Raw genomic sequence first — 27,228 nt, 5'->3', positions numbered from 1 at the left:
GCATAATACTATACAGTTATAATATTACAGTGCATAATACAATACAGTTATAATATTATATAGTGCATAATACTATACAGTTATAATATTATACAGTGCATAATACAATACAGTAATAATATTATACAGTGCATAATACTATACAGTTATAATATATATTAGTTAAGTAATAAAATGACAATTTCCATTACTCTGTCTAAACATTGAGCTCCAGTTTTCCAGACAGATATCAGATAAGGACAATAAGATGCTATTACCTGAAACTCAACCCATTATAATAGTCTGTGATTTAAAAGCACAAAAGCAGCTAATTCATATTTAAAAATAAACATGAAAATGCAATTTCTCCTACATTTTATTCTATACAGCTGGTGTAACAAATCATTGAAAATACATCAACATAAAACAATTTTACAGTGTACTGTCCCTTTAAGGGCTGACCATTTATAATATGTATATTACATATATAACTTAGCCATGTTTAGGAATCTTGTATTATTTACCATTAAAATTCTACTTCTTTACTGTATCATAACAGGCATATATTTAAATGAGAGCCATCACAGCATAAATAATATTACACAGCAATATGTTACTAGGTATATTAAAACTCTACTGAATTACTCTACTTGCAAAATAAACAGACCCAAATACTTTAAATACATTTAATAACATACAGCGTATAGTCATTTAATTTCTCTTTTTTTTTACAAACTCCTTGCAGAAATCTTGGACATACTTAAAATCAACCTATTAATAACTTGCCAGAAAAAACTCTCTTTTATTTACCAAAACATGAACGAACGTCACACACATCATCGCACTTACAAATTCTTTAGTTAGTTCACTTGCAAAAACAATAGATTTATATGCCTTAGACACATCAAATCTCTCATCAATCCTACTATTGGCACACAGAATTAAGCATCGTACACATTTTTTTTATTACATGACTTTAAAATCATGTTACAGCAATCAGATAGAGTATACAGTAGCAAGAGTCCAGTTGTAGTTGTATTGACTAGTCTAGATGCATAATGCCTAGTAAGTATGTTACAAGAATCGGAACCTATCACATCATATAAATCCAAATACCCTCTAGTTATAGAGTAAGTAAAGATGATGCCAAAGAACATCTGACCTGCAGATTGGATCTAGTGTTGAATCATTATCAGTTATACAAATAGGTGATAGGATGTGTACACTCCATTCACCAGTGTGGTGGTGTTTTTCACTTCAGATTAAACGATTGTTTGACACTAGAACTTTTCAATGTCAGTATTGATCAGAAGGGTTACCATGTATTATGATTTTTAGGTTGGATGGTTTAAATGTTTTTTTAAGAATGACCCAGTACAGATTCATATTAGTCACCAAGACAAAACAAAATCTAACACCGAGGGGCATATTACATATAGAATATTAAAAAATATTAATTCAAAAATATTAAAAATGATTAAAGGGACATTATACACTAGATTTTTTTTTGCATAAATGTTTTCTAGATGATCCATATATATAGCCCATCTGGGAGTTTTTTTGTAACAATGTTTAGTTTTGCCTATTTTTTTAATAACATTGTGCTCCGTTTACAGAACACTGCTGGCTTCTGTTTGTCTAATCTGTCTTTTCATATGCAGGGAAGGGGAGAGGAATATGTGCACCCAGTCCCTTTCACTGGGTGTTCCAGCTAATCTCATCAACAGTGCTAAACTTGGAGCTTCTAAGTAACTCCTAGATTTAGAGTTCTGCGTTAGCCGTCAAAACCAGAGTTAGGGGGTCCTAACGCTGGTTTTTACCGCCTGCTGGTATTTAGAGTCAGTCATTAAAGGGTCTAACGCTCACTTTCCAGCCGCGACTTTTCCATACCGCAGATCCCCCTACGCCATTTGCGTATCCTATCTTTTCAATGGGATCTTTCTAACACCGGTATTTAGAGTCTTGGCTGAAGTGAGCGTTAGAAATCTAACGACAAGACTCCAGCCGCAGAAAAAAGCCAGGAGTTAAGAGCTTTCTGGGCTAACGCCGGTTCATAAAGCTCTTAACTACTGTGCTCTAAAGTACACTAACACCCATAAACTACCTATGTACCCCTAAACCAAGGCCCCCCCACATCGCCGCCACTCTAATAAAAATTTTTAACCCCTAATCTGCCGACCGCACACCGCCGCAACCTACATTATCCCTATGTACCCCTAATCTGCTGCCCCTAACACCACCGACCCCATATTATATTTATTAACCCCTAATCTGCCGCCCCCAACGTCGCCGCCACCTACCTACAATTATTAACCCCTAATCTGCCGACCGGACCTCAAAGCTACTATAATAAAGTTATTAACTCCTAATCCGCCTTACTCCCGCCTCAATAACCCTATAATAAATAGTATTAACCCCTAATCTGCCCTCCCTAACATCGCTGACACCTAACTTCAAGTATTAACCCCTAATCTGCCGACCGGACCTCGCCGCTACTCTAATAAAATTTTTAACCCCTAAAGCCAAGTCTAACACTAACACCCCCCTAAGTTAAATATAATTTAAATCTAACAAAATAAATTAACTCTTATTAAATAAATTATTCCTATTTAAAGCTAAATACTTACCTGTAAAATAAACCCTAATATAGCTACAATATAAATAATAATTATATTGTAGCTATTTTAGGATTTATATTTATTTTACAGGCAACTTTGTATTTATTTTAACCAGGTACAATAGCTATTAAATAGTTAATAACTATTTAATAGCTAACTAGTTAAAATAATTACAAAATTACCTGTAAAATAAATCCTAACCTAAGTTACAATTAAACCTAACACTACACTATCAATAAATTAATTACATAAAATACCTACAAATAAATACAATTAAACTAACTAAAGTACAAAAAATAAAAAAAGAACTAAGTTACAAAAAATAAAAATTTTTTTTACAAACATTAGAAAAGTATTACTACAATGTTAAGCTAATTACACCTACTCTAAGCCCCTTAATAAAATTACAAAGCCCCCCAAAATAAAAAAAATGCCCTACTCTATTCTAAAATAAAAATAGAAAAGCTCTTTTACCTTACCAGCCCTTAAAAGGGCCTTTTGCGGGGCATGCCCCAAAGAATTCTGCTCTTTTGCCTGTAAAAAAAACATACAATACCCCCCCCCAACATTACAACCCACCACCCACATACCCCTAATCTAACCCAAACCCCCCTTAAATAAACCTAACACTAAGCCCCTGAAGATCTTCCTACCTTATCTTCACCACGCCGGGTATCACCGATCCGTCCAGGCTCCGAAGTCTTCATCCAAGCCCAAGCGGGGGCTGAAGAGGTCCATGATCCGGCTGAAGAGGTCCATCATCGGGCTGAAGTCTTGATCCAAGCGGGCGCTGAAGAGGTCCATCATCGGGCTGAAGTCTTGATCCAAGCGGGCGCTGAAGAGGTCCATCATCGGGCTGAAGTCTTGATCCAAGCGGGCGCTGAAGAGGTCCATCATCGGGCTGAAGTCTTGATCCAAGCGGGCGCTGAAGAGGTCCATCATCAGGCTGAAGTCTTCTATCAAGCGGAATCTTCAATCTTCTTTCTTCCGGATCCATCTTCATCCCACTGACGCGGAACATCCTTCCTGGCCGACGAACTCCAGACGAATGACGGTTCCTTTAGGGACGTCATCCAAGATGACGTTCCTCGAATTCTGATTGGCTGATAAGATTCTATCAGCCAATCGGAATTAAGGTAGGAAAAATCTGATTGGCTGATTGAATCATGATCCACAAATGATTTTGAAGAAACAGCACACCTTTGCTTTTTCAGTGGGGCACGGAACAAAAAAGGACTTGCCAGGTCCCAGTCAATCCAGATTCAAAGAGTATTCCAGCCACCAAGTTTTCTTAAAAGACCTTTATTTCACATGGGGTCCCAAACAAACAGTTACAACGTTTCAAGCCACACCAGGCTCTTAATCATGTATAATTAGATACACAGGTGTATGCCTTATATACCCTTACCTATTATTCTACATGTGTTAGAATCCAACTGCACAACAGTGCCATCTTGTGGATGCAATAATTCAATGCAACTCCAAATTCAACACAGGAGGTGAATAAACACATAGATAAAATCACTTATAAAGACATATACAACCAAGTACAAATTTAAAAAGAGGAACAATGCATAGCAAAATTATTTCAAACAGCTGATGTTATTTATGTTGGTAATAGAGAAAAAGAATTTTATCTTAATACATTATCACAGATTTTATCAGAGAAAAAGACTCCAGTCAAAATCTTTGTTCATACCCTTTGGCTTCATGCACTCTAGTTTATATACCCACAACATCTCTCTCATTTTTAATAGTCGTTCCCTATCTCCACCCCTTCTAGGCCTATCTACTTGTTCAATAATTTGAAACCTAAGTTGACTGATATTATGACCCATAGAGAGGAAGTAAAAGGAAACTGGCGCTTCTTTATTCTTACATCTGATATCAGATTTGTGTTCAGTTATCCTCTCCCTTACCTCTCTACAGGTCTCGCCAATATAAATTTGGCCACACGGACATTTAATAAGATAGATACAGTATGTAGCCCTGCATGTGAGATACTTATTTATTTTATATTTCTTCCCAGTAATGGGATGATAAAAAATTTCCCCTTTGATCATAGAGCTACAGTGGGAACAATTCAGACATGGGTAGCAGCCATATCTCTTAGGCCCAATAGTTTTCTGTCTCTCTTGCTTACAGCTACCAATATCTGAATGTACCAACTCATCTTTGATACTTCTGTTTTTCTTATAAGCCACCATTAAATTTTCTTTAAATTCCAAAACTTCTGGATGGCAGTCTTTTATTATATGCCAATTTTTCTTCAAGATACCAGTAATTTTATTACTTAACCCAGTGTTTTTCAACCAGTGTGCCGTGGCATACTAGTGTGCCGTGAGAGATCCTCAGGTGTGCCACGGCAGACTGACAACAGTGTGACATATTTTTTAAACTTTGCTTGTTTTTTACTCCCAGTGCAGGGGTAGTTTGTAGGAGGCATGGCATAACAGCACAATACATACAGTATGTGTGTGTTTGTGTGTATGTGTATTTATATATGCTGTATTAGGCTACAATGTGTGATTTTTTAAAATTTTTGGGATGGTGGTGTGCCACAGGATTTTTTAATGTAAAAAAGTGTGCCACGGCAAAAAAAAGGTTAAAAATCACTGACTTAACCTATTAAATTGCGTGACAAAAATCATACGGTTTGACTTTGTTTTTTGTTTATTTATCTTATCCGAATTGTTCTCATTCATGATCGCATCTAATTGTTTAGAGATCAAAGATGGAGGATAGTTTCTATTTATAAATTTGTTCGCCATTTGTTCCAATCTATATTTACATTGTTCTTGATCTGATACTATTCTTTTCACACGAGTAAACTGACTTTTATGGATTGCCTGAAAGACATTTTCTGGATGGTAGCTCCCATATTTCAGCAAGTTGTTCCTGTCAGTACTCTTTGTGTAAAGATCAGTATATAGAAATCCCTCCTTATTATAGAAAATAGTATCAAGATACTCAATCCTCACCTCATTCATATTCAGTGTAAACTTTAAACCTGTAACTGAATTATTAAGATCCTGTACAAATGACAGGAGGCTACCAACGTCGCCAAACACATCATCGATATATCTCCACCAGGAGGCGCCATAACGTTGAAAAGATAGATGAGAATATACAAAATATTCTTCAAAATTATTCATGAAAATGTTGGCGTATGTGGGGGCGACGTTGGAGCCCATTGCTGTTCCCTGTTTTTGTAAATAATATGTATCTCCAAACAAAAAATAATTCTGATATAATATGATAGACAACAATTCAACAAGGAACCCAATTTCTCACTCAGTATAGTCACTATTAGATCTCAATGTATTCTCAACAGCTTCAACCCCACTAGTATGTTTTATTGAGGTATATAGACTAGAAACATCTAAAGTAAATAAAATACATTTATCTCCAAAATATCCAAGATCCTTAATTTTGTTTAAGAAGTCATTAGTATCTCTAATATAGGAATTTGCTTGTTTTACAAATGGCTGTAATATTTTATAGATGAAAAAACAGAACCCATTCCTGCCACAATTGGCCTACCAGGGGGTTTCTCTTTAGCCTTATGTATCTTGGGCAAAACATATATAACCGGTCTAATCGGATTATCAATATATAAAGCTTCTCTAAATGACTCTGTAATAACTTCCCTCTTGACTGCAAGGTCTAAGATGTTTTTAATTTATTTGTTAATATCAATGGTTGGATCTCTATTTAGTATTTGATATACTTGATTGTCAGATAGTTGTCTATTAATTTCTGCCACATAATCTATTCTATCCAAAAGGACAATGGCTCCGCCCTTATCGGCTTCCTTAATGATTATCTCTTTGTTGTTTTTTAATTTCTCAATAGCAAGTTTGTCTTTTTTGTTCTTTTGTACCAATTTCTTTTTTCTCTCTCTCTTAAAAAGAATATCAATTTCTTTTTGTACCAAACTCATATATGTGGCTAAGCTATGTGTAGCTGTAGGTGTAAAAGTGCTCTTTTTGGAAATACCATAATCTTTAACATTCTTAAATCTAGTAACATTAGTGTTATCAGTGCTTGGTGTCTGTGCATAATCCCTCTGCATTGCAAAGTAAATTCTTAATTTTAATTTTCTATAAAATTTCTGCAAATCTTGTTGTACCAAAAACTCATTACAGTGATTATCCAGACAATATGATAATCCTTTTTTTAGTGCCATTTCCTCCTCTTCACTAAGAATGTAAGAGGATAGATTATAAACCAAATTTTCTTTACATAGTGTCAAATCATTCACACTAGAATCACACATCCTATCATTCACACTGTGCTCATTGTGACTAAATGCTTTACTTAATTCAGTGTCATCATCCACAATTAAAGTACATACATCCATTTTTCCAGGAGAGAGAGATTCAATAGTAAGCATGTCTGTCATATCATTATTCACACTCTGGTTAGTATTTTTATCAAAAAGAATACTGTCTAGTAAAGATTCATTACAGCTCCCAGTCTTATTAGACTCTATACCATTAGTACATTTAACCAATTTTGTGCCATTAAGGTTAGTAACTTTATCTAATATGGGAGTCCCGGATTTTTTGTCACAGTCCTCATTCGTAATAGCACCCACAACAATATGTGGCAAATGACTATAGCCATGGATTTGTTTAAAGTCCTGGATAGGGCCTTTTTCAAAAGTTCCACATATTTTTTCTTTTTCAGTTGTTTGGTTTAACGCCATAACAGGACTACATCCATCTGTGGTATCACTAACATTCCCCAAAGATCTTATCTGCTCATACCTCTCAGGTTGGTTATGTGTCCTTGGGGGCATAGTGGCATTCAGTACCTGTAATGGCCTCGTTGCGCTCCTCGTCCCCCCGGCATGTAAAGTAAATAAAATACATTTATCTCCAACATATCCAAGATCCTTAATTTTGTTTAAGAAGTCATTAGTATCTCTAATATAGGAATTTGCTTGTTTTACAAATGGCTGTAATATTTTGTCTAAGAAAACAGAGATAGATGAAAAAATGTGTAATTTCATGCAGTTATATGAAAATTGGTGCATACTGTCCCTTTTAACATACTGTAAAAATATAGATATATTCAATTGATTATTTAGAATATTTTACAGTATGTTTAATAATATTTATTTATATTTTATGTGTAATATTTCAATAATGTGCATTGAAGTTAGCAATTCTTCATGTGCAATAACCTAAACCCAAATTGCGGATCCCAATGTGCTTTACGCATATTTTACATACCTATGTTCTTTTCGTAGAAAATAATGTACTTTTTATAATGAAATATATATTTCTACATATATCTGATAATGTTCATGTTAAATAGATATCTATAACTATTTATGTCTATAGGAATAGATATACAGGTATAGGTATATATATATATATATATATATATATATATATACACATACAATTAAAAAAGCACATTGCTCTGTATGTGAAGAACATTGGAATGTGAACTATTAATAACTCCTGTCAGGTAAGCACACGGTCCATTTACTACTATGGTGAGAAGAAGTTAATGCAGTCACGATATTTGGTTAGCGCACGTTCGGTTTCACTCACACGCTAACTTTTTACTTTCAACTTTAAATATCAGCGCATCCTGACACACACAAAAAGCCTCCGTCTAGCAAGCTAACACATGAACGGGAGCGCAAAATAGTGCTCCACTTGTGATCTAGCCCTTTACCGTTAAACCAATAATTCTATCCTTGTAGTATTTGGCCTGTATTTGCTATAAATACTTGCGGCTAGATTTGGAGTTTTGTCGGTAACGACCCGAAAAACTAACGCCGGCTTTTTTCTGGCCGCACCATAAAAATAACTCTGGTATTGAGAGTCCACATAAAGCTGCGTTAGGCTCCAAAAAAGGAGCGTAGAGCATTTTTAACGCAGCTTCAACTTTCGATACCAGAGTTGCTTACGCAAGCGGCCAGCCTCAAAAACGTGCTCGTGCACGATTCTCCCATAGGAAACAATGGGGCTGTTTGAGCTGAAAAAAAACCTAACACCTGCAAAAAAGCCGCGTTCAGCTCGTAACGCAGCCCCATTGTTTGCTATGCGGAAACACTTCCTACGTCTGCACCTAACACCCTAACATGTACCCCGAGTCTAAACACCCCTAACCTTACACTTATTAACCCCTAATCTTCCGCCCCCGCTATCGCTGACCCCTGCATATTATTATTAACCCCTAATCTGTCGCTCCGTAAACCGCCGCTACTTACATTATCCCTATGTACCCCTAATCTGCTGCCCTAACATCGCCGACCCCTATATTATATTTATTAACCCCTAATCTGCCCCCCACAACGTCGACTCCACCTGCCTACACTTATTAACCCCTAATCTGCCGACCGGACCTGAGCGCTACTATAATAAAGTTATTAACCCCTAATCCGCCTCACTAACCCTATAATAAATAGTATTAACCCCTAATCTGCCCTCCCTAACATCGCCGACACCTAACTTCAATTATTAACCCCTAATCTGCCGACTGGAGCTCACCGCTATTCTAATAAATGTATTAACCCCTAAAGCTAAGTCTAACCCTAACACTAACACCCCCCTAAGTTAAATATAATTTACATCTAACGAAATTAATTAACTCTTATTAAATAAATTATTCCTATTTAAAGATAAATACTTACCTGTAAAATAAATCCTAATATAGCTACAATATAAATTATAATTATATTATAGCTATTTTAGGATTTATATTTATTTTACAGGTAACTTTGTATTTATTTTAACCAGGTACAATAGCTATTAAATAGTTAAGAACTATTTAATAGCTAAAATAGTTAAAATAATTACAAATTTACCTGTAAAATAAATCCTAACCTAAGTTACAATTAAACCTAACACTACACTATCAATAAATTAATTAAATAAACTACCTACAATTACCTACAATTAACCTAACACTACACTATCAATAAATTAATTAAATACAATTCCTACAAATAAATACAATTAAATAAACTAGCTAAAGTACAAAAAATAAAAAAGAACTAAGTTACAAAAAATAAAAAAATATTTACAAACATAAGAAAAATATTACAACAATTTTAAACTAATTACACCTACTCTAAGCCCCCTAATAAAATAACAAAGCCCGCCAAAATAAAAAAATGCCCTACCCTATTCTAAATTACAAAAGTTCAAAGCTCTTTTACCTTACCAGCCCTGAACAGGGCCCTTTGTGGGGCATGCCCCAAAGAATTCAGCTCTTTTGCCTGTAAAAAAAACATACAATCCCCCCCCCAACATTATAACCCACCACCCACATACCCCTAATCTAACCCAAACCCCCCTTAAATAAACCTAACACTAAGCCCCTGAAGATCTTCCTACCTTATCTTCACCCTGCCAGGTTCACCGATCCGTCCTGAAGAGCTCCTCCGATGTCCAGATCCAAGCCCAAGCGGGGGGCTGAAGAGGTCCATGATCCGGCTGAAGTCTTCATCCAAGCGGGAGCTGAAGAGGTCCATGATCCGGATGAAGTCTTCTATCAACGGCATCTTCAATCTTCTTTCTTCCGGATCCATCTTGCAGACCTCTGACGCGGAACATCCTCTTCTCCCGACGCCTACTAGCCGAATGACGGTTCCTTTAAGGGACGTCATCCAAGATGGTGTCCCTCGAATTCCGATTGGCTGATAGGATTCTATCAGCCAATCGGAATTAAGGTAGGAATATTCTGATTGGCTGATGGAATCAGCCAATCAGAATCAAGTTCAATCCGATTGGCTGATCCAATCAGCCAATCAGATTGAGCTCGCATTCTATTGGCTGTTCCGATCAGCCAATAGAATGCGAGCTCAATCTGATTGGCTGATTGGATCAGCCAATCGAATTGAACTTGATTCTGATTGGCTGATTCCATCAGCCAATCAGAATATTCCTACCTTAATTCCGATTGGCTTCAGCCGGATCATGGACCTCTTCAGCCCCCCGCTTGGGCTTGGATCTGGACATCGGAGGAGCTCTTCAGGACGGATCGGTGAACCTGGCAGGGTGAAGATAAGGTAGGAAGATCTTCAGGGGCTTAGTGTTAGGTTTATTTAAGGGGGGTTTGGGTTAGATTAGGGGTATGTGGGTGGTGGGTTGTAATGTTGGGGGGGTATTGTATGTTTTTTTTTACAGGCAAAAGAGCTGAACTTCTTGGGGCATGCCCCGCAAAGGGCCCTATTCAGGGCTGGTAAGGTAAAAGAGCTTTGAACTTTAGTAATTTAGAATAGGGTAGAGCATTTTTTATTTTGGGGGTCTTTGTTGTTTTATTAGGGGGCTTAGAGTAGGTGTAATTAGTTTAAAATTGTTGTAATATTTTTCTTATGTTTTTTTTATTTTTTGTAACTTAGTTCTTTTTTATTTTTTGTACTTTAGTTAGTTTATTTCATTGTAGTTATTTGTAGGAATTGTATTTAATTTATTTATTGATAGTGTAGTGTTAGGTTTAATTGTAGGTAATTGTAGGTATTGTATTTAATTAATTTAATGATAGTATAGTGTTAGGTTTAATTGTAACTTAGGTTAGGATTTATTTTACAGGTAATTTTGTAATTATTTTAACTAGGTAGCTATTAAATAGTTCTTAACTATTTAATAGCTATTGTACCTGGTTAAAATAATTACAAAGTTGCCTGTCAAATAAATATTAATCCTAAAATAGCTATAATATAATTATAATTTATATTGTAGCTATACTAGGATTTATTTTACAGGTAAGTATTTAGCTTTAAATAGGAATAATTTATTTAATAAGAGATAATTAATTTCGTTAGATGTAAATTATATTTAACTTAGGGGGGTGTTAGGGTTAGGGTTAGACTTAGCTTTAGGGGTTAATACATTTATTAGAGTAGCGGTGAGCTCCAGTCGGCAGATTAGGGGTTAATAATTGAAGTTAGGTGTCGGCGATGTTAGGGAGGGCAGATTAGGGGTTAATACTATTTATTATAGGGTTAGTGAGGCGGATTAGGGGTTAATAACTTTATTATAGTAGCGCTCAGGTCCGGTCGGAAGATTAGGGGTTAATAAGTGTAGGCAGGTGGAGGCGACGTTGAGGGGGGCAGATTAGGGGTTAATAAATATAATATAGGGGTCGGCGGTGTTAGGGGCAGCAGATTAGGGGTACATAGGGATAACGTAGGTGGCGGCGCTTTGCGGTCGGCAGATTAGGGGTTAATTATTGTAGGTAGCTGGCTGCGACGTTGTGGAGGGCAGATTAGGGGTTAATAAATATAATATAGGGGTCGGCGGTGTTAGGGGCAGCAGATTAGGGGTACATAAGGATAACGTAGGTGGCGGTCGGAAGATTAGGGGTTAAAAAAATGTATTCGAGTGTCGGCGATGTGGGGGGACCTCGGTTTAGGGGTACATAGGTAGTTTATGGGTGTTAGTGTACTTTAGAGCACAGTAGTTAAGAGCTTTATGAACCGGCGTTAGCCCAGAAACGACTCTAAATACCGGAGTTAGAAAGATCCCATTGAAAAGATAGGATACGCAATTGACGTAAGGGGATCTGCGGTATGGAAAAGTCGCGGCTGAAAAGTGAGCGTTAGACCCTATTTTGAGTGACTCCAAATACCGGCGGTAGCCTAAAACCAGCGTTAGGAGCCTCTAACGCTGGTTTTCACGGCTAACGCCAAACTCCAAATCTAGGCCTTGGAAACCTAGACATAGATATGGGGTATGCCTAAAATCAGGACAACATAATGAATCTATTTGGAGGTATTTTTCTTTAGCTAGACTAGTTTTGTAGAAATTATTATAAACTGCAAAACAGTTTTGTTTTTATTTTTGTCCCATTTTTAAATATATATGTATATGAATATATACATATATATTTATGTATTAATATACATATTTACACATTTTCTCTTCTATCAGAAGAGAGAGAACAGCACCCCTGAGATAGAACAAAAGCTAGAATAACTTCCATGCAACTCAGAGTGCGCAAAACGATTGTCTGGGGATGTTTCTCTTATCCAGAGTGGAAGTGCCTGGTATTTCGGTGCTGGACTGTCATTGGGCAGGGTCAGACTGATATGCTACAGGATATTTTTCTCTGTGAAGGGGCATAGTGTACTAAAAGAACGTACACCCTGAGTTGCAATAAAAATGAACAGGCATGGAAGTTATTCTAGTTTTTGTTCTATCTCAGGAGTGCTGTTCTCTCTCTTTTGACATAAGCATATAAATATATATTTACATTGCGGTCTATGAGAACACAATGTGATTGAGAAAAGGAGGAGTGTTACCCTGCGCAGGAATAAGTTAAAAACACCAATAAACCAAGGGAAAAAACGGAGATGCCCTTCTCTCCACAACAAGAATGAAAGGATTATATTTGAAAAACTTGCTGCAGCGCCAAGGTTTTTGAAAATCTTGCTCTATTTGTGGGACAAGTTTTTCAAATATAATCCTTTCGGTCTATGAGAACACACAATGTAATAGCACTTTTAAGAGTCTTTTTTTTTTCTTACACCAACTTTAAAGCCCATCAACTTTAAAGCCCCAAAACGGCCTACTGCAGTTTTTTTTTTTTAATTAAAAAAAAAAGCTAGATTTTTTTTAAAAAAATAAAAAAACTATAATGTCCTCTATTTTGAGGGCATTTGGGGCACTTTTAGAAAGTTAACCAGAGATTGGAGCTCGCTGTAGCAATAACCAGCCACTTGTAATGGCTGGTTAATTATCGAGCTCCCGCAAACGGGCAAATTTGCCCGTTTATGGGAGTGTGATAATTTAGCACTCCACTTGTAATCTAGCCCTAAATATTTTACATTCCAATGTTCTTCACATAGGGAAAATGTTCTATTGTTCTATGTATTTTTAAATAGATATTCATATCTATCTATATATATATATATATATATATATATATATATACAGTGTATATATATATATATATATATATATATATAAAGGTTGTAGAGAAAGGGGCACTCACCATCAACACAACTGCCTGGTGCACTGCTAAATATACATATATATATACTATATATACATATATATATATATATATATACACATCTCACAAACCCAGTCTAAAATGAATTACTCACTGGTCTTTAATCCGCAACATAAATCCTTAGTTTATTAAATTATGTTATGTTTCCGATTAAGTGCTTATTTTAAAACTGTGTATATACAGGGCTCAAAATTTCCACTCGCCCACTAGCCATTGGTGAGTCGAAAATTAAAGGTGGTGAGTGAAAGCTAGGGAGTGAATTTTGAATCTGGTGGTGTGTTGTAAGTAACATACGGCTAGATTACGAGTTTTGCGTTAGGGTAAAAAAGCATCGTTAAGAGGTCCTGACGCTGCTTTTTTACACCCGCTGGTATTACGAGTCTTGCAGGTTTAGGGGCACTGCACACTTCTTTGGCTTTCCCGCAACACAACTTACATAAACTTCGTAAAGTCTTTTTTCTGTCCTGGGAGCCCAAAAAGTGGACGATACACCCTCTCCTTTCAAGAGTCCTACCGCATTTAAAAGTCAGTAGTTATGAGTTTTATGGTACAACGCCGTAACATAAAACTCATAACTAAAGTGTTAAAAAGTACACTAACACCCATAAACTACCTATTAACCCCTAAACCAAGACCCTCCCGCATCACAAACACTAAAATAAAAATGCTAACCCCTAATCTGCCGCTCCGGACATCGCCGCCACTAGAATAAACATATTAACCCCTAAACCGCCACACTCCCGCCTCGCAAACACTAGTTAAATATTATTAACCCCTAATCTGCCGTCTCTAACATCGCCGCCACCTACCTACATTTATTAAACCCTAATCTGCCTCTCCGGACATCGCCGCCACCTATATTATATTTATGAACCCCTAATCTGCTGCCCCCAATGTCGCCGCAACCTACCTACACTTTTTAACCCCTAATCTGCCGCCCCCAACGTCGCCACCACTATATTAAAGTTATTAACCCTAACCCACTAACTTAAATATAATTTAAATAAATCTAAATAAATATTTGTATCATTAACTACATTATTCCTATTTAAAACTAAACACTTACCTATAAAATAAACCCTAACTAAAAGTTAAATTGTAGCTATCTTAGGGTTTATTTTTATTTTACAGGCAAGTTTCTATTTATTTTAACTAGGTAGAATAGTTATTAAATAGTTATTAACTATTTAATAACTACCTAGCTAAAATAAATACAAAAGTACCTGTAAAATAAAACCTAACCTAAGTTACACTAACATCTAACACTACACTATAATTAAATCAATTAACTAAATTAAATACAATTACCTAAATTAAATTAAATTAAATTAGCTAAAGTACAAAAAAAACACTAAATTACAGAAAATAATAACAACTAATTACAGATATTTAAACTAATTACACCTAATCTAATAGCCCTATTAAAATAAAAAAATATCCCCCCCCCCAAAATAAAAAAAACCCTATCCTAAACTAAACTACCAATAGCCCTTAAAAGGGCCTTTTACGGGGCATTGCCCCAAAGTAATCAGCTCTTTTACCTGTAAAAAAAAATACAAACAACCCCCCAACAGTAAAACCCACCACCCACACAAAAAACCCAAATAAAATACTATCTAAAAAAACCTAAGCTCCCCATTGCTCTGAAAAGTGCATTTGGATGGGCATTGCCCTTAAAAGGGCAGTTAGCTCTTTTGCCGCCCAAGCCCTAACCTTAAAAAAAACCCACCCAAAAAAACACTAACCCCCTGAAGATTGACTTACCGGGAGACATCTTCATCCAAGCCGGGCCGAAGTCCTCAACGAAGCCGGGAGAAGTCTTCATCCAAGCGGGGCGAAGTGGTCCTCCAGATGGGCAGAAGTCTTCATCCAGACGGCATCTTCTATCATCATCCATCCAGCGCGGAACGAGTCCATCTTCAAGACATCCGAGGCAGAGCATCCTCTTCCGGCGACGACTAAAGCTGAATGAAGGTACCTTTAAGTGACGTCATCCAATATGGCGTCCCTTAGATTCCGATTGGCTGATAGAATTCTATCAGCAAATCGGAATTAAGGTTGAAAAATCCTATTGGCTGATGCAATCAGCCAATAGGATTGAGCTTGCATTCTATTGGCTGATTGGAACAGCCAATAGAATGTGAGCTCAATCCTATTGTCTGATTGGATCAGCCAATACGATTGAACTTCAATCCTATTGGCTGATTGCATCAGCCAATAGGATTTTTTCAGCCAATCGGAATCTAAGGGACGCCATGTTGGATGACGTCACTTAAAGGTACCTTCATTCAGCTTTAGTCGTCGGATGAAGAGGATGCTCCGCGTCGGATGTCTTGAAGATAGACCCGCTCCAAGCCGGATGGATGAAGATAGAAGATGCCGTCTGGATGAAGACTTCTGCCCGTCTGGAAGACCACTTCGCCCGGCTTGGATGAAGACTTCTCCCGGCTTCGTTGAGGACTTCAGCCCAGCTTGGATGAAGACGTCTCCCGGTAAGTCGATCTTCAGGGGGTTAGTGTTAGGTTTTTTTAAGGGTGTATTGGGTGGGGGGGTTTTTAGGTTAGGGTTTGGGCGGGAAAAGAGCTAACTGCCCTTTTAAGGGCAATGCCCATCCAAATGCCCTTTTCAGGGCAATGGGGTGCTTAAGTTTTTTTAGATAGTATTTTATTTGGGGGGTTGGTTGTGTGGTTGGTGGGTTTTACTGTTGGGGGGGTTGTTTGTATTTTTTTACAGGTAAAAGAGCTGATTACTTTGGGGCAATGCCCGTAAAAGGCCCTTTTAAGGGCTATTGGTAGTTTAGTTTAGGCTAGGGTTTTTTTTTTATTTTGGGGGGGATTTTTTTATTTTAATAGGGCTATTAGATTAGGTGTAATTAGTTTAAATATCTGTAATTTGTTTATTATTTTCTGTAATTTAATTTAGTTAATTGATTTAATTATAGTGTAGTATTATGTGTTAGTGTAACTTAGGTTAGGTTTTAATTTACAGGTACTTTTGTATTTATTTTAGCTAGGTAGTTATTAAATAGTTAATAACTATTTAATAACTATTCTACCTAGTTAAAATAAATACAAACTTGCCTGTAAAATAAAAATAAACCCTAAGATAGCTACAATGTAACTATTAGTTATATTGTAGCTAGCTTAGGGTTTATTTTATAGGTAAGTATTTAGTTTTAAATAGGAATAATGTAGTTAATGATAGGAATATTTATTTAGATTTATTTAAATTATAATAAAGTTAGTGGGTTAGGGTTAATAACTTTAATATAGTGGTGGCGACGTTGGGGGCGGCAGATTAGGGGTTAATAAATGTCGGTAGGTTGCGGTGACATAGGGGGCAGCAGATTAGGGGTTAATAAATATAATGTAGGTGTCAGCGATGTTGGGGGCAGCAGCTTAGGGGTTCATAAGTATAATGTAGGTGGTGGCGGTGTCCGGAGCGGCAGATTAGGGGTTAATAATATAATGCAGGTGTTGGTGATGTCGGGGGCAGCAGATTAGGGGTTAATAAGTGTAAGATTAGGGGTGTTTAGACACCGGGTTCATGTTAGGGTGTAAACATAAATTTTATTTCCCCATAGGAATCAATGGGGCTGCGTTAGTGAGTTATACGCAGCTTTTTTGCAGGTGTTAGAGTTTTTTTCAGCTGGCTCTCCCCGTTGATTGCTATGGGGAAATCATGCACAAGCACGTTACACCAGCTCACCGCTGACTTAAGCAGCGCTGGTATTGAAGTGAGATTTGGAGCATAATTTTGCTCTACGCTCACTTTTTATCTTTTAACGACAGGTTTCTGAAAACTCGTAATACCAGCGTTGCATGTAAGTGAGCGGTGAGAGAAAACTGCTCGTTAGCACTGCATAGCCTCTAACGCAAAACTCGTAATCTAGCCGAAAGTAAGCACATTTTGTTTGCAAAATATACACTCCTATTGCAGTACTGACAAACACACATGTTGGACTAAGCGCTAAAAATAGTATCTGAAGGGATATTATATATTCAGGAAAGGGCAAGGATATGTTATTCCTCTAGGGCAGTAGGGACCCTTTTAGTGCTTAGACTGTTACATCTGAGAGGATAAACAAAGGGAGAGAGAGATAAAGAGAGAGATTTGAGAGGAAAAATGAAAGTGGAGAAAAAGATAGTGTTAAGAGATAGTGGAGAAAGAAAAGAGATATAAGAGAGGAAAGAGAAAGAGTGTAAAGAGAAGTGGCCTGAGAGAGAGAGAATAAAGAGATTGCAGAAAGGATGCAGTGGACAATGAAAGTTAAGAGAGAGAAGGGAAAGATGACAATTATTAAAAAAATAAATCTCCAGGTGTGCTCTGACCTCCCATGACTGTCAGCAGAAGTTCTATCTGCACTCTCTATGTTCAATAACTTCCTTTTTCTTTGCAGCTGTTGTTTTCCCCAGGACCCTTAGTTGATGTTGCTAACTGCTCTGCACTTATTTTTGTTAATTTATTACTGTATGTAGCATTATTTAACTTATGATATAATAGAATAAAAACAATATTAAAAACTCTACTGCACAATAAGGTGCTTCACAATGGATAAACATATTAGTGGGTGTGTTGTGGACAGGTAGTGGGTGGGATCAAAAGTGGCGAGTAACATTGTGGCTTGGCTAGTAGCTTAGGACTTGAAATTTTGAGCCCTGATGTGTGTGTGTGTGTGTATATATATATATATATGTATATATAAATATATATAAATATATATATATATATATATATATATATATATACACATCATTGGTGGTACAGCACTCTCAGTAATTCAAATATCATACTTCTGCCCAGGGTGCACTTTAAAATTAATATACACAGTGCAGAAAGAAAAGACACTCACCAGGTCTTGAATAGTAGACAAAGGGCTCCATGTACTAAGCCGTCAATTAATCCGACATTGTAGACGCGAATAAACTTGCCGTTACTCACCGCGGGCGAAATGGTGTCCGCTGTCACTATGTACTAATAATCCCCCCATAAATAGACACGTCTAGCCCGCCGCGAGCAGTGGCGGAGTGTTGATAAATTTGACGCCTTGCTCGCCGCGACTATGCTAATGTATTTAAATGTCAGTCGAATTGTATGGCCAATTATTAACACGTGACATGCAAGGTGTCAGAAACGTCATAGTAGTCGCGGGAAAAGAATTTGGCTCCTATAAAAGTTCAACTTTTCTAAACAACTTTATTATTGTTCCAAATTTTTTGAACAGTGACTACCGAGCGTTATTTTTGTAATATTTATTTACAAATTTGATATGGCTTCATCTGGAGGATCTGATACCACTTCAAAATCCAAGAATCCTCACTTTTCGCATCAGCAAAACGTAGTTTTGATTGATATGATTATTGACTCTTATGATTATTTGTTTGGAAAGTGTCAGTATTTTGTGTGGCCACCATTATTTTCCAACACTGCCCCTTTTGGGCATGGAGTTCACCAGAGTTTCACAGGTTGCCACTGGAGTCCTCTTCCACTCCTCCATGACGACATCACAGGTCTGAAGGATGTTAGAGACCTTGCGCTCCCCCACCTTCCATTTGAGGATGCCCCACAGAGGCTTAATAGGGTTTAGGTCTGGAGATATGCTTAGCCAGTCCATCACCTTTACCCTCAGCTTCTTTACAAAAGGCAGTGGTAGTCTTAGAGGTGTGTTTGGGATCGTTATGTTGGAATACTGCCCTACGGCCCAGCCTCCAAAGGGAGGGGATCATGCTCTGCTTCAGTTTGTCACAGTACATGTTGGCATTCATGGTTCCCTCAATGAACTGTAGCTCCCCAGTGCCGGCAGCACTCATGCAGGCCCAGACCATGACCTTCTCACCACAATGCTTGACTGTAGGCAAGACACACTAGTCTTTGTACTCCTCATCTGGTTGCCGCTACACGAGCATGACACAATCTGAACCAAAAAAGCTTATCTTGGTCTCATTGGACCACAGGACATGGTTCCAGTAATCCATGTCCTTAGTCTGCTTTTCTTTAGCAAACTGTTTGCAGGCTTTCTTGTGCAACATCTTTAAAAGTGGCTTCCTTCTGCGACGAAAGCCATGCAGACCAATTTGATGCAGTGTTCGACATATGGTCTGATCACTGACAGGCTGACCACCCACCCCTTCAACCTCTGCAGCAATGCTGGCAGCACTCATACGTCTATTTCCCAAAGACAACCTCTGGATATGACGCTGAGCATGTGCACTTAACTTCTTTGGTCGACCATGGCGAGGCCTGTTCTGAGTAGAACCTGTCCTATGAAACAGCTGCATGGTCTTGCCCACCGTGCTGCAGCTCAGTTTCAGGGTCTTGGCAATATTCTTATAGCCTAGGCCATCTTTATGTAGAGCAACAATTATTTTTTTCAGATCCTCAGAGAGTTATTTGCCATGAGGTGCCATGTTGAACTTCCAGTGACCAGTATGAGAGAGGGTGAGAGCAATAACACCACATTAAACACACCTGCTCCCCATTCACACCTGAGACCATGTAACACTAATGAGTCAGATGACACCGGGAAGGGAAAATGGCTAATTGTACCCAATTTGGGCATTTCCACTTAGGGGTGGATCCGTGCAATCAGGAGATCAGGGTGGAGCTTGGGTCAGTTCAGTGAAACAATACCAAGCAGTGATTAGATGTTGAGGCTGGTATTTAAGGGGTATTGTATGAGGTGTTAAAGGGCCAGTGATAAGAGATATGGTGGTAAATGAGTAGAAGCATGACACCAGCAAAGTGGTTAAACATACAGGTATAGTCCAACTTGAGAGCCACAAGCATGCTTCCCGATCATCCTCAGGCCAACTTGAGAGCCACAAGCATGCTTCCCGATCATCCTCAGGCCAACTTGAGAGCCACAAGCATGCTTCCCGATCATCCTCAGGCCAACTTGAGAGCCACAAGCATGCTTCCAGATCATCCTCAGGCCAACTTGAGAGCCACAAGCATGCTTCTAGATCATCCTCCGGCCAACTTGAGAGCCACAAGCATGCTTCTAGATCATCCTCAGGCCAACTTGAGAGCCACAAGCATGCTTCCAGATCATCCTCAGGCCAACTTGAGAGCCACAAGCATGCTTCTAGATCATCCTCAGGCCAGCTGGTTGACAGGTATGCCTCGCTTCTCTTTGGTGTCCCACTTTTTTTGTTTTTTTTTTAAATATTTTTATTAAGGTTTATGCACAAGATTACATACAATAATGATTTAGCAGTACAAACATTTGTCTCTATATAATAAACTGGATGACAGCTGTCTTTAAATGAAGAGCAGTTATGAATTCCATGTATATATATATAAGGTCAAAGATGATATATAGTAAAAAGGAGATTGCATATAGTCAAACTCAAATACGATGCTGCTCAGGTAACCTTGATTTTGCTTGGTATTTAAGGGAATGTAAATCTCATCATTTTCCTCTAATGTGAAATGTACAAATAAACTAGAAAGAGTTATACCCCATGTAGAAGGTAATGGTCTCTCTTGGACCTCTAATATTATCATATATTTGTATGGGGATATAATAGGGGGTATGTAACAGATAGAAGGCATATAGAGTCACTCCTAGACCCTCAGTAATATGATATATGATTGTGACAAAACTTAAATATGAAACAGCAAGCTAACAAGAAAATAGTATGTCAAGTGAGATTACAGTTATAGATATCAGTAGATTTAATAATATAAGGTAACATTTCTATAGGATATATTTTCCTACACTTACGATGTAAACACTATGGAGTAGGGGGGAGCGGAGATGTTTGGGTAAGATAATTTGCGCAGATCACACTGGCCAAGTAATTGGAGTTTCCAGTCCATAACTGTGAAACTTATAACATGGAAGTCCAAGTACACAAAATGTGGAGCTTAACAACCAAAACTATCCTAAATATAATTGTCTGTTGAATCAGTTTCTTACAAGTTTCTTACAAGTGATAGTCATAGTCTGAGAAATATGTGGGGGGCGGGGTTAGCAGACATTGAACAAAGCATAACAGAACCTATAAGTAAATAATTGCTATAGTGCTTCTGAGAGTTGGATATGTATGTCTTATAAACATAAAGGATATAGAATAGACAGCCCTGTCTTCTATCATTACCAAAATATTAACCCATAACCAACCAGGGTAGGTTGGAGATCCGGTTGTCTAGGAGTTGATTATCAAAGTACTGATTGGAAGTTCTACAACTATAGATGATGCAGTTTTAGCCTCGTAACAAGGTGAAACAGTATACAAATAAATACAGATATGCCGTCCTGTCCACAGACAGCACATCTTCATCCTTGAAAAATACTATTACGACCAATCAATATAGTGTAAACATTGTTATGTCTGTTGTATAAAAAATAAGGACCTGGTAGTCACATGGGCTTTGTAAATTGCTGTATTCTACAAAGGGCTGCAATAAATACAGACAGTGCACAAATTAGGAACATTAGTAATATTCTCATGTATGACATAACTATGCCTACTATTGAACATTTCAAGCAAACATTATTTTCAGCTAGAGGCTGTAAAGTAATAAAGAACTAGAAAGACTGTTAGATCCGGCTAATAGTAGTCATAATGCTCAGAATATTGCAGAATGGGGTGAACTAAGTAACTTAATTTGTTTATATGTTGCCTGGTAGGCAGTGAAGGCAAGTTCCACTGTGTATAGATCCACAGTATATACAGACTGCTGATACATAAACATCAATAAAAAAGACATATTATTCCAACAAGTATAGGGACCAACTTTACAATAACAAAATACTTTTAACCTGATAATAGCAATTAAATGAACTGTTCATACAGCATTTATACTGTCAAAACAAGCCAATGAATCAGAATGTCCTTAGTACTATAGTTGCAGGGACAACCCTTACAACACTTCTGGACAGTGGGTCTTTACAATTTCTGGCAGCATACCTCCCGGGTCAAAGACATCGACTCCCCTCCACATGAGCAGTGGATTAACAAATAGGAATCCTTTCTCCATGATGTGTTTGTCAGGGATCACTCTATGTAAACCTCCCGGGTCCAACATCAGTCGAGATTGCATGTATTGCGGCAGCTTTGTCGCTTGTATCTTCAAAAGTGAAGAATTCTGTATACTCCTTTCCAGGGTCATTCTATTAAAGTTACTAGACTCCCATATAAGGAAAGGGTTCTGATGTCCAGTTCCCAGCGGCAGCTGTGCAGCCGTCGTTAGATTCTCATCTGTACCATGTGGTGCATCTTTAACTTCGCTTGTTTGGATGTCTGCGGTTATGACCATTGCGATCTCCAACATGTTAGGTTCCTCTTGTTTTTGTGAAGCCTGGATGAGTGGCGATTTGCTATGTATTGTGTCTGCCAGGACTCTGACCACCCGTGACTCCAGTTGTTGACATGAGGTCTCAAATAGCTGCACGATTATTTTCCCCCATCCATTTATAGTTGCCATATTCCCTCTGAAGTCGCACTAGCCCAAATGCAGTGTCAGTCTAACATTCAGCTTCACTTGTCTCTAGAAGTTGGGCACAGGAATATGTGGCCACTTAGGCCCTGGGAGCCGTAATGCTGATTATACCGGTCTCTGAGATTGTGTAAGGAGCAGTCACAGATGGCCTGGTGTCCCAGTTTTAAGGGACTGGCCAAGCCACACCCAGCCCACAACTCATCTAGACAAGTCAACAGTCCAAGCATCCATGACACTCCATTACCCCAACTCCTCTGTGCACAAATCTGTTCCTCTCACAAGCAGCCCTGGGCAAAAAATGCTGTAGAGCCACTATGCACAGATCTCTAACGTCCCATATTGAAGAAAGCATCCGACAAATGCTAGAATGTATGCAAAAGCCTATCTATTCTCCGCAGAAACCTGGTCAGCCATTAAGGAGCAATAACCATTGGTCCTGTCCTGTTTAGAAGCTGCAATGCTTGTTTGTGCTTAACCCATTTGCGAGGGTTCGATCATAATCAATAATACATCAAATATATCTAATGATTTTTCTACATAATTAATTCACCATTAAACTCTATAGGGATTTGTAGGTAAAATCACTTGAAAAGCTTTTCTAAAGGACTGTGAATGACCAAAGAGTAAGATAGGATCAGAAACACAGAATTTATGTCCTCTAATAAAAGAAAGCATGCCATTTTTGCATCAACGTGCTTTTCATATACTGTATCTTACTTGGTAAATCACTAGGCTACTTTCTAAGCAAATAGAAATTAAGTTCCTTGTTTCTTTAAACAAGGGATTTTACATCTTTTCTGAGCAATAGTGACAGATTTATTTTCATAGTAACTGTAGTTCATGTTACAAATACTGCCATTTGTCTTCCATTCGTGGATAGAAACGGTTGTACATGCATTCATTGCTGACATCTACAGTTAGAAAGCATTGACGTTTTATTATTTCATGTCTGCTTCAGAGCAAGAATCACACATTCAAAGCCATTAGTGAGTGATGTCATCATAACTCCCAGTTGAAGGAAAAGAAACATAAAATGCTAATCAGAACTCAGAAAAAATCCTTTTGGACTATACTTTAGTGAAAAGACAATAAGCAAATGAATGAATTCTTATTCTACTTTATAAAAGGCCCAAAGGAATATTCATAGATCTGAATGTCCAAATTCTACCTTTGATATAATTGGGTTTGGAAATAGTTGGATTTTAAGCACTGCTTTTTATGTCTTTGTTGCTAAGGGTAGAAATGCATAAATACATACATGCAATGCAATAGATACATTAAACTATAGAAAGAGTAAGTTGCCTAGTAATCCTACTTTGTGCTTTATGAGTAGAGGTGCAGTGGCTTGATTGAGGGCATCAAAACCACAGTTTAAAAAATATAAAGTGTTTCATTTGTGATTTTTGTCCAATCGTGCCTATAATAAAACAAACATAAAACATTATACTTGCTTGTAGGGAGGGTTCTGATACCACCATAACAATCTTTATTGCCTATGGCTGGTTTATATACACAAGTAGTATAATAACAATGTAGGAGGAGGTAATAAGGTAGTGCTTTTAATGTAGAGAAATGAGATGTGGTTGGGTTTTGGTCTTTTTAGATCAGTGTTTGTCAACTCGAATCCTCAAGTACCCCTAACAGGCAAGATTTTTTTCAGAATATCTTAACAATAGCACAGGGAAAATAATCAGCTGATCAGTAACCATGGTTACTAACCTGCTCTCACCCACACCTCTGTGGTCTAGGTGGAGGAGCTTTTATGTATTATGGCTTAAGCTGAGTATTGGAGGGGGAGGAGTAAAAAAGGTACAATTCCTAATGTGAGGTGCAGATTGCTCTTTTGCTCTCTTAATTAGATGAGAGATTAAATGGAAATTATCAATGTTAGAGAATGTTTTTTGGGCTAAGCATTGTAGTGAGTGGTCAGAGTTTTCTGCAGTGTTGTAGAGTGCAAGATGACATGTCTGACAGTTCCAGGAAAAAACTGAAGAGTCCATCTTTCATAATGAATAGATGTGTTGCATTCTTGTTTGTAGCATTACCTCGTCTTTATCTTGGTAGCCATGAAACTTGACAATGAAATTTCATGGTGGGGGTTTACTGAGGGGCTTTGGGGGAAGAGCTCTAGCCAAAGGAATAGGAGACTTATCAAGTGGGCCTAACAATTTTTAAAGAGATATTCGAATTCAAATTCTGGTCAGTTATCATTACAGGGATGCCTTGAATCCTAATAACTGTAATATCACTGAGCCTCCTCTGTATTTTACAGTAGGGATGGTGTTCTTTTCTTTGAAAGCTTCTTTTATCCTTCTGAAAACATGGAGTTGTTGTAATTTGCAAAAAAACTCTAATTTTGTTTTTGTCTGTCCAAGGGACGGTCTCCCAGAAGGACTGTGGCTTGTCAACATGCATTTTGGCTATAGTCAAATATATATATATATATAAAATTATTTAATCAAGGGGCAATGAGCAAAATAGTGAAATATGTCTGGGGCCTCAAAGTTACATTTAACACATCTATTTGCTAGTGTTGGTCTCCATTTAGAGAGGCAATTAGGGGTAATATAATCTAAGTGTAGCATTCTAATTTGTGCTTCTCGTAAAGGAGCAGCTAGGGTAGCTTTTTTAGTTAGCTCCAGACTTTTCTGGATCTCCTCTAAAGAAATACCCTCAGGAATCACAGTATGCCATTTGTCTGTTATTGACACATATATCTCAACCGTAGCTCTGTGTAACAGAGTCAAGTAGAAGCTTAATAAAGAAAACCTACCCATTGTAAAGGTCATCTGAGACATGATAAAATGTGTGCTTTTCCAAAAATCATCTGCTTTGAGATTGTCAATATAATGTCTCAGTTGTAAATGTGCATACAAGGGTTTATTTTGGAATTGTATACTGGCAGCATAAATCAGAAAAAGTTCTCACTATGTGCGTATCTGGGTCCAGGGCGTCCCTGACCAACTTAAATCCTAACTCTTTCCATATCAAAAAGGGCAGAGTGTCTATGCCTGCTGGAAATTCCAAGTTTCCCACCAGTGAGATAAATTTAGGAGAAGGGCGGTCCACTACCATATATTTAGGAGCAGTGTGCCAATCCTTCAGAGGATATCTGTACAAGAAAGAATATTAAGATGGGAAGGTATCTCCCTGATCTTAACATATGGAAGGTAGGAGATGCTAAGTGGTTTTAACACCGATGTTTCCAAGTCAAAGTCACTAAAGTGTTTGGTGTTCAACTGACAGTCCATGACTAGCCCTAATAATGCTGACCAGTTGTAAAATGTAAGATTCGGCAGGGCCAGTATACCATTTATATAAGCAAGATGGAGTTTGTTCATGGCAATAGGAGGTTTACCCTCACACCAAATAAACATTCTGATGGCTTTATTCATCATAGAAAGGCCATGCTTGGTCAGGAAGAGTGGGAGCATGAGTAAAGGGTATAGTATACATGGTAAGGTGATCATCTTAACCAAGCTGACTTGGCCCATGAGTGAAAGGGGTAAGTTTTTCCAGTGTCGTAACTGGTCACAAAGAGTAATACACTGTTTAGTGATATTTAAGTCATACAAGCGATGTGGATTTCAGTGGAGTTAGATGCCCAAGTAAATTAGCAAATTTTTAACCTTCACAAATGGATATGAAGTTACATTATCAGTGTGCTTAGTCAGCCAGATAATCTCTGACTTGGATATGTTAACTTTATAGCCTGAGAAGCTACTAAAATATTGTGTAATTTGCAAGATATTGGGGATATGCTGGGGTGGGTTTTCCACAAACAATAATATATCATCAGCGTATAAAACTAGTTGAATAGCTATGTCCTGTATCATAATTCCAGGAAAGCACTGTCACAGTTTAAGCACCAGGAGTTCTAGGGCAAGATCAAAAAGCAGCGGTGAGAGGGGGCATCCTTGCCTAATCATCCTACATAACATCACATCCTCAGAAAACATACCGTTAACAAGGATGTGAGCCAAAGGCTGGGAGTAAACTTCTGGAGGACCTCCAAAAAGGGACCTTGCATACTTGCATATATAAACGTTGCATTGCGTCAAATAGATGTATCCATTCAACATGATAGAAGGCCTTTTCCGCATCCAAGGATAACAGAAAGGCCTCCGAAAGATCATCTCTATACCTCCCTCCGCCACATCGCCAAATGTGGTCAATGACATGTAATACCCGTTTGACCACA

This window comes from Bombina bombina, chromosome 3 (genome assembly GCF_027579735.1).
Source record: "Bombina bombina isolate aBomBom1 chromosome 3, aBomBom1.pri, whole genome shotgun sequence".
In the NCBI taxonomy this organism is placed as follows: domain Eukaryota; kingdom Metazoa; phylum Chordata; class Amphibia; order Anura; family Bombinatoridae; genus Bombina; species Bombina bombina.
This window is presented reverse-complemented; position numbering follows the sequence as displayed.